The following is a 9,699-nucleotide window of genomic DNA, read 5'->3' as shown; positions in this document are numbered from 1 at the left end:
CAAGCGGCTCACCCTTAAACGTCCCACATACTCGACGCACCTGACCAGTAGCGCGACAATGTGACGTCACAGAAGCGCCGTAACCATTTATACTCGCGCGTGGTGGTCGCAACACTAGTTGCAATATTCTCCTGAACAGAGGTGTCGCTGTTGTGAAAAGACTAACATTAACTACTTACACAGCAGAAGAAGCTGCAGTAAAAAACACCAGTAGCTAGCCTCTGTGATGGTACTTCAGACTTTGGTTGCTACTATTCACAACTACCATCATCATTATCATGTAGTTTCCAAGGTGTGTGCACAGGTAGATAGATAGATAGATAGATGGATATATAGATAGGTACTTTAGTCATCCCGAGGGAAATTTTAATAATTTAAACAGTTTAGTTAGCTGGCTAGCTAGCTAGCAGCTGGCTGAGTTTGTGTAATTTCCTGAAGTGGAAAGAGATTTTGTTCAGGCCTTAATAGATATACTTTGTTTGAAAAGAAATCGTTTCTATTCTTTCCTCTTAATTCCATGTGTTGCAACTCTCACTGGTAACTTTGTTAACTTATCCAGCAAACTATTAAAAATTCACGACTGTAACAAAACACTGCAACTCGCTTGCCCTCGAACTAGTCCATCTTCCTGTTTCCACCTTGTCGCGCTCGTCTGAAAAAAAATGAGTGGTGCTCTACCTCGCGCTACACGGCCAAAACCCTGGCGCGCCAGAGAGATCTACGTCATTTTGACGTCACATTGTCGCGCTACCGGTCGGGTGCGTCAAGTATGTAGAAGCCATTACCCGACCCTGTAAATATCACTACATATAACAGTTTTTTATGAACGTTTTGCTTTTCACACTGGTATTGTTGGTAATGAGAAATTTGAGAAATAAATACAAATTTGCTAGCGGCATTTGGCAAGATAGTCTTAGCAAAGGCTAGGCCTAGCCTGCTTGTAGTAGCGATTGTATGGATGGATAAAACTGAAAATAGTAATGAGGTATTTTTTTCGGGTGGTGTTAGACTGACGACGAAGATTACATCCCACCTGCATCGAGTCAGACAAGGGTGGGCAAACGTGGAGAGAACAGTACAGGGACGGCTCGAGCTGTCAGAGCAGCCAGAGAGCGCGCCGACCAGCAGAGGCGTTTGGAGAACAGTCACCGTGAGAGGCTGGCAGCAACACGGGTGTTCTTGCTACGTAGCCATTAACTAAAATGCTCCATGTAGTCAGTGGTTACAGCCAATCGTTCTGTTTACTATTAGAGGTCATTATTATTACCATTTATTACACAGCTCTTTATAATGCTGTAGAATGCTCCATTCACTTCAATGGGACTTCCCAACGTCTACGGTCTGATCATTTTTAAGAACGGACCGTTGCTAAGTATAACAGACCGCTGTCAAGGAAAGTGAAACAGAATGTTGACCTAACCAATCAGCTGATCTGTAAGTTAACTACTACTAAGACTACTACTTTTTCGTGGAAGTTATTATCCATCTCAATCATTAAAATTACCATGAAGGCAATGATAAACAATGCTTCACTGCCATTTTATCGATATATTCAGTAGGTAGCCGTGTAATAAGCGGGATAATGTTCTGTGAGGCGGTCATTATCGTGGCATATCTCCCAACAGTGATGCCGCTGCACTCAGCAGACCACGGGCAGCGCTGGATCACTTTGTCAGGGGGATATGCCACTATAATGACCGCCTCACAGAACGTTATCCCTTACACAATCATCCTCTACAACTAACAATAAGACTGCAACTTCCCATTCTTAGGGCACAGTGGCTACATTTCATGCGACATAAAGAATACCTGAATTATGACTAAAATGGTATGTTCATCTTTTCCTTTGCACCTTTAGGCTATGAGTTCATATTTAAAACTATGGGCACAAATGTCAAAGAGCCAAAGCTACCACATGAAATTACATTAGTTTAAACGACTCTTTAACAACAAATAGATTATTTTTGGCTATATACATTCTGTTTTTGTATTTGTACCTAATTATCTTAATGGGATGTATACTTAATTGTTAAGGTCATATTACAAAAGAAAATTTTTGGGACTTTACTGGGTGCAACTTCTGTGAACAGCTCATTTCACTAATGTAACGCTAAGAAGTCAGGAACAGGAGAGAAAAGCATGATGTTAGTATACCAATCTTGATCAAAGAACACTTTGAGGCACAACCAATGTTTCACCAATCCTGGTTCTTGGTATTTATTATAAAACTGCTAGACGTATGTAGTGCGCTACCTGGACACAAGTAGGGGCCTGATCACCCCCGGCTAGGTCGCCCGGGTGAGGGTGTCTGATGTAAGACCCGAAACACCCTATGACCCCGGGAGCATCACTGACGATGTGTCCAGGTTGCACCATAAGGTGTATTCTAGTACTAATCCAGCATGGCATCGCCATTGACTTCCAGGAAAAGGCTGGATGACAACCTCGAAAGTGTGGTGACAACTGGAGAGACAGTGGACAGCTCGGAGAGACGGCAACCAGGGCAGGGAGGGTTAGCACCCCAAAATGCGCTACGAAAAACCCCCAGGGGCGCCCGAGAGGGGGGGAGAATGAGCGCCCCGAACGGACTGATTCCCTGGTGACGACCAACGCAAATGGACAAACGACGATGAGTGCAGTCTGCAAATGTGGCAAGGTCTGCAAAAACGCGACTGTAAAAATACATCAGACCAAGATGGGCTGCCTAAGGAAGCTTGTGTTGCAACGCACAGTGCCAGTACCCAGTACAGCACCTGGTGAGACGGAGGAGGAACCAGGCCCGGACACACACCACAGTGCCCAGAGCCTCCAAGCACCACGAGCTACACCCCAAAGCAGACCATCAGAGCTGCGCCGGATTTTGTGGCCTGCTGCCAACAAAGAGTCAGTGTGGCGTCAGTTTGATGAAGATGTTGATGCAGCCCTTGAAGCAGCAGCCAAGGCCGTTGTGGACCAGAGGCTCCGAACCATGAGCACGTTCATAATCAGCATCGCTTCAGACAGCTTTGGCGCCAAGGAACGACGCGCTACCAGGACTTCCACTGCAACTCCAAAGGGGACTTGGCAGTGCTGTGGCTGGACCTCGCCAATGCTTATGGATCGATGCCACACAAACTGGTGGAATTAGCCCTGAGCAGATACCACGTCCCAGAGAAGATTCGAAATCTCATCCTTGACTACTATAACAACTTTAGTCTGAGGGTGTCCTCTGGGACTTCAACATCAGAGTGGCATCGTCTGGAGAAGGGCATTAATACCGGCTGCACAATCTCTGTGTCCTTGTTTGCACTGGCCATGAACATGCTCGTGAAATCTGCGTAAGTGGAATGCAGAGGTCCACTGTCCAGATCTGGCACCCGACAACCACCGATTAGAGCATTCATGGACGATCTCACTGTCACCATGACCTCAGTGCCCGGATGCAGGTGGCTTCTTAAAGGCCTCGAACAGCTCATCACTTGGGCAAGAATGAGCTTGTTAAGGAAAGGAAAAGTAGCGGACCAGTTCCATTTTACGCTGGGAGACACCAGAATTCCAACAGTGTCAGAAAAGCCAGTGAAGAGCCTGGGCAAGCTCTTCACTGACAACTTGAAGGACACCGCTGCACGGCAGGGCACCAGCAATGACCTCGACGCATGGCTCTCAGCAGTGGACAAGTCAGGACTTCCTGGCAAGTTCTAGGCCTGGATCTACCAGCATGGCATCCTCCCTCGTCTCCTCTGGCCGTTGCTAATCTATGAAGTCCCGATTACCACCGTGGAGGGCTTTGAGCGGAAGATCAGCCGATTCCTACGCAGGTGGCTGGGCCTGCCACGGAGCCTAAGCAGCATTGCTTTCTTTGGCCATAACACCAAGCTACAGCTTCCCTTCAGGAGTCTGGCAGAGGAGTTCAAGGTCACCAGAGAGCCAGAGAAGTCCTGCACCTGCTTTCCAATTCTGCCAGAAAAGGGGATCACTAGAGCACATCCTCAGCTGCTGCTCCAAGGCCTTGGGAGATAGCCGTTATCGTTGGCGCCATGACCAGGTCCTGAAGGCAGTAGCAGACACCATCTGCATTGGCATTAACATCAGCAAGCAGCATCACCCAACCAAGTCTGCAATTGCCTTTGTCCGAGCAGGTGAGAAGCCTCAGCCCCCCCAGAAAAGCCCAAGGGGGCCTGCTCACAACAGCAAGAGACTTGCACCTCCTGGTTGATCTAGGGCAGGAGTGGGCAAACTGCGGGCCGGATCCGGTCCGCCAAGCACTTTCATCCGGCCCGCCGATTATTTCATTTAGTTATCAGGCTGCTCGCTATTTTTTCCTGCGATAGAGACAACGTTGGTTAGCTTTACTGCAAACTGCTTTTCACTCTCCTTAGATAACGTTTACAATGTCAATGTCAAAACATCATGTTAAATAGAGATAACATCATGTTAAACTTAAGTTAACTTTTAGTTATCTCCTTTGCAGCAGATCTAACGTGAACATTATGCAATCCATTTAATTGGGAACGCGTCTGCACTCACGAGAGGGAGAGAGAGCCGCAGGTTCCAGCTGGCTTGTGATTGTTGATAATTGATATCTCCTTCTTATAAGAAAGTTTTAAAAGGAAATCATGAAGGCAACAGTAGTTCCCACTACTGACCATTTAAAAACTGTGAGAGGGCCCAGCCGTAGGTACAGCACTAGCCATAGCGGAGCAGGCAGAAGATCATTGAGAAATAAACGTGAATTAAAGCGACAGTGCACAATTTATACATTTGTTAAACAGCATAAAATTAGCAATTAATAAAAAAATAATAATTTTAAGCAATTAATATTTTAAAACAAATACTTTTCATACTAAATTACGCTATAAATGTTTTCTTTTTTATCGTGTGCGTTGGGGTTGTTGTCGCGACCCGCCAATTTTCAAAACCCAATGTGGCCCTTGAGCCAAAAAGTTTGCCCACCCCTGATCTAGGGAGACAGTTGAGATTCCCGGACACCATTGCAGTCACATCACTCCGACCGGACATGGTCTTGATGTCCGCGGCAAGCAAGCAGGTGGTGTTACTGGAATTAACTGTCCCCTAGGAAGATCGGATGGAGGAAGCCCAGGAAAGGAAGAGGGCCAAGTATGCGGACCTGGTAGCTGAGTGTCGGAGGAATGGGTGGAAGGCCCGCTGTGAGCCTGTTGAAGTGGGCTGCAGGGGCTTCGCAGGCCAGTCTTTACACCGTGTCCTGGGACTCTTAGGGATTTGCGGACTGCACAGGCAAAGAGCCATCAAGAACATCCTGGAAGCTGCTGAAAAAGCTTCACGGTGGCCCGGGTGAGGGTGTCTGATGTAAGACCCGAAACACCCTATGACCCCGGGAGCATCACTGACAATGTGTCCAGGTTGCGCCATAAGGTGTATTCTAGTACAAGACAGGAATAAACTTTACATCTGCCAAGTGCAACAACATGAATAGAAATGTAACTTTTGGACTATATGAGGCAGGAGGGAAGCAGCTGGGCACATGGATAGTCCTTAGCAGTCTTCAACAGCAACAAGTTGGGCTAACGAGTCAGGCTTCATGTTGGTGAGCCATAGGAAATGAAGAGGTGATCTGCAGCAGGAAATTCAACCTGTTGACACACCAATCTGAATGAAAGAACTTGAACAAATTAGAGCAGGACGGGACCTCTTAATCTGGGGGTTGGGACCCCATTGTGATTGTGAAAACTGCTGGAATTACTTCTTACACATAAAGCTACTGTGTCACTAGTCACTGATTCTACTGTTTTTTAAAGCCTACTTTCAAAGATAACTAGATTCCTCTAAATATTACAGTCAGCGTATGAAACAGCAAGACTGGCATCTGTCTGGGGAGGGTTTGCTTGACCAACTTTTTAGGAACCTCTGCATCAGGAAACAACTTACTACTTGGGCATTAGCTAAGCATTTTGCCACATTACTGAAATTAGATGACATTACATTTTCCTACCTGTTGGGCAACAGCAATGTAATCGTTACACCTTCATAGGGGAGGACTGGACTGGAATTCTGATCCTGTGAAAACAGATACGAACACACACATGGGTATATTGTGATAAGACATGTTTGAAGAGCTTCAAAGGGAAATGGTGATGCTATTTTGCAACAGGCCCGACACAATCTAAGCAACGTTACCGGAGAGGATAGTATTCTAACGTAGCTGAAAGTTATTCTAATCGTTTAGAGCTAGCATTAGTTGTAATTTAGTATCCTTATGCTGCCAACATCATTCGTTAGTGAGACCACAAGCCAGTGAACATTCACAAATATCAAAATGTATTTATTGCATATTGGAACATTACACTCTATGTATTGTGTAGGACACAAAACTTGGTCACGTACAAATAATAGTATTTGGCAAACTGCTTAGCATATGCAGCAAGGACGCTATCGCTAGGTTGGTAACGTTAGCAATGGCGGTCGAACGAAGTCAATTTACAGCTATCTACAACTGACAAACATTACCTAGTTGCTCGAGAGCTAATTCTACAATATCTCCTTTGCTTAATCAAAATTATGAATTATGTTTAACAGATGTTTACTTACCAGTCAAGAAGAAATGTCGCAAGTTCAGAATCAAACCTTGCTATCCAACAGCTGTCTCCATGGAAAGCACTCCCTAGATTAACACGTGTATTTGCTCGCTTCCTATCTGATATTCTTTTCGCCTCAGATCGAGTTTTTTAGCTGGAGGCGATGGAAGTCTCTTCCCAGAACTTTTCGGCCCTTCTCGCAGTTACACTTCACTGTAGAACTTGAACTCCGTGGGAGGGGGGAGGGGGCAGAGCGTGTGTAATTGCGTTGTCTCTTTCTCAATTGCTCTGGGCTGCACTGAAGACGGTTTGGCCGGTATGTTACTCCCTGTCGCCACCTCAGACATAAACTGGTATTGCAAGACTGGACGACCCGGGGCTAGTCGGTTAGCGTTCTAATTCTGGAGAAGATCTCTGCAATGCTATGCATATTCTTTGATTAGAACATGTCAGTAGTGTTATTTCTTCGCATTCTATTAATATGTATAGTTGATTTTTGAATGCATTACACTTCAAAAATTCACAGAAAAGACACATTGTGCCTTTAAACTAACTTATCACCCGGAGAGCAGAAATACTCTTTTCTGATTGGCTATCGCTGGCCAATGGAAAATGTACAAGCTGAACTTGAGCTTCTTTTTAAACGAAACCGCGTGTTTCCTTTGCTTTACAGTGGCAACCGGGTGATAAGTGGGATAACGGCCTTCGAGGTGTGTCCAGTTATACGGAATTAATGGAAAAAATTAAGGGTAAGGCTATTTGCACCCCTGGTACAATTAGCAGTGTATGCTATTCGTACCCTGGTGCAATAAGAAGTTAATTCTATTCGTACCCTGGTGCACACAGCAATGTGTCCTATTAGTACCCTGTCTGGTACAAATATCAATGTATGCTATTCGAACCCCGGTGCACACAGCAATGTGTCCTATTAGTACCCCGTCTGGTACAAATATCAATGTATGCTATTCGTACCCCGGTGCACACAGCAATGTGTTCTATTAGTAACCCGTCTGGTACAAATATCAATGTATGCTATTCGAACCCCGGTGCACACAGCAATGTGTCCTATTAGTAACCCGTCTGGTACAAATATCAATGTATGCTATTCGTACCCCGGTGCACACAGCAATGTGTTCTATTAGTACCTCATCTTGTACAAATATCAGTGTATGCTATTTGCACCCCGGTGCATTTAATCTGGCATACTGATCAGACAATGGAATTTTTTTTTTTTTTTTAAAACAAGCAACATGTTTTTTTGTTGTTACATAACAGAGTGTGAATAGCTCAGCTGTGTAATAGACACTCTGAATAAGGTATGCTGTTTGCATCAATGTACAGTTAGAAGTGGATGCTATTCGTACCCTGGTGTTTATAGTACTGCATGCTATTTACACCCTGGTGCACGAACTAGCTAATTGTTGCAATCAAAACTTCCGTTTGAGAACCGATTTCTTGTTCAAATTGCGCGCCTTCTCTCCAGAGACGTTGGTACACATGCACACTCGCTCTGCCAAAAAGCATCAAACAGATATTGAACCCCGGTCTCCCGCATGCCAGCCCTTGCCTGTGACCACTGCACTATGTTCTTCCACAAGGAGTTGAGGTTTGCAGGTAAACTTATAGTTTATAGGCCTGAACGTCATATTCACGAAATTTCTGTTAGCTAACAAACTGACGGTTGTATGTGTTCAGTGAACAAAGATTATGAAAATAAAACACAACTTTTCCATCTCAACTTTAATTTGAACAGATATTAGTGCTGAAACCGTTCAGAATTCTTCACTTTCTACTGACGAAAAAACGAATGGCGGCCATGTTTTTTGGGCACGCGAGCAACATGTTTTTGTTGTTATGTAACAGGGTGTGAATAGCCTAGTTATGTGGCCAAGGCTATTTGTATCAGGGGTACGAATAGACACTCCGAAAAATTAATGGAAAAAATCCGCTGCACGTGGGGGAGTTTTTGCCACTCGCCCTCATCCATTAATTCCGTATAACAGGACAACTCGGCGGCTGTTATCCCTTACATATTCTATGCCATTCGCCCCAGAAATTAAAACAGCTGATTGGAATATCATTATTATGTCACCCAGAAATTTTTTGCAAGCCGGAACAAATTGTTCATGACAGAGCCTAAATTCTATCAACATACGACACCTGCTTGTTTTGGGAAATTATGCTCAGCCTATTTATAATATATTTTTATTGAGGATAAAATTCAATAGCTTCACTGTCATTGAGCCTAGTGCTTCCAAAATCACAACTCACATCTAGGGCTTCCCAAGCAACATACCACACCTGATAATTATGTAAAAACTGACTCGCCCTATTTATAATATATTTTTATTGGGAGAAAAATTCAATAGCTTCACTCTTATTGAGCCTAATGCTTCCAAAATCACAACACACATCTAGGGCTTCCCAAGCAACATACTACACCTGCTAATTTTGGAAAGGGCGAGTCAGTTTTTTCCATAATTAGCAGGTGTAGTATGTTGCTAGGAAGGCCCTAGTGTGTTGTGATTTTGAAAGCACTAGGCTCAATAACAGTGAAGCTATTTAAATGTATCTTTGTATCCACTTTCAGTTTTGCACTTTGAAGACGGTCCCTAGATGCTCGGCTGAAAGCAGAATGCTTTATTTATCCACATGTACACGGTTCTTTCGGATGAAAACCAGGTTATAGCTTGTTGTCTACATTACAACGATTAGATAGAGCTCTCTATTGTGCAATGAAAATGTTTCGTCTATGATTTATTGAACCGCAAAACGCGAATCTTGGGAATCTGCCAATTTCAGTCTAACTTTACCGAAGTCCACCCCACTTATCCTCCCGAAGCTTATCCTAGCGTTGGCTACACATTACGCCTACTCATTCTCTGCTCTCAGCATCACACACACACACACATACACATACATTGAAAAGTGTATGGCATGGATCATTTAAGCATCAACAAAATGTGTAGCTGCATTACCACAGAAAGGTTTGACAGCAATCACATGGCGTACCGCAACTCTGCCACTAGATGTCACCCTTATATAAGGATTTCCCCCTGTAATTTAGTCCTTGAGCCATAGGGGTAGGTTGGTACCATATGAGGGGAATAAGTCTCATAGTGATTTTTGGCAAGGTATGGACCCTTTTAAGAGAGTTCCATTATCA

At 44.3% G+C, this 9,699-nt stretch overlaps 1 pseudogene; it reads left to right on the top strand.

Moving 5' to 3' along the window:
- The first annotated feature begins 2,402 nt into the window (after positions 1–2,402).
- On the top strand, positions 2,403–5,296 carry LOC125287189 (annotated as a pseudogene).
- The last annotated feature ends 4,403 nt before the right edge of the window (positions 5,297–9,699 follow it).

The sequence above is a fragment of the Alosa alosa genome, chromosome 22 (genome assembly GCF_017589495.1).
Source record: "Alosa alosa isolate M-15738 ecotype Scorff River chromosome 22, AALO_Geno_1.1, whole genome shotgun sequence".
Lineage (NCBI taxonomy): Eukaryota > Metazoa > Chordata > Actinopteri > Clupeiformes > Clupeidae > Alosa > Alosa alosa.
This window is presented reverse-complemented; position numbering and strand designations above follow the sequence as displayed.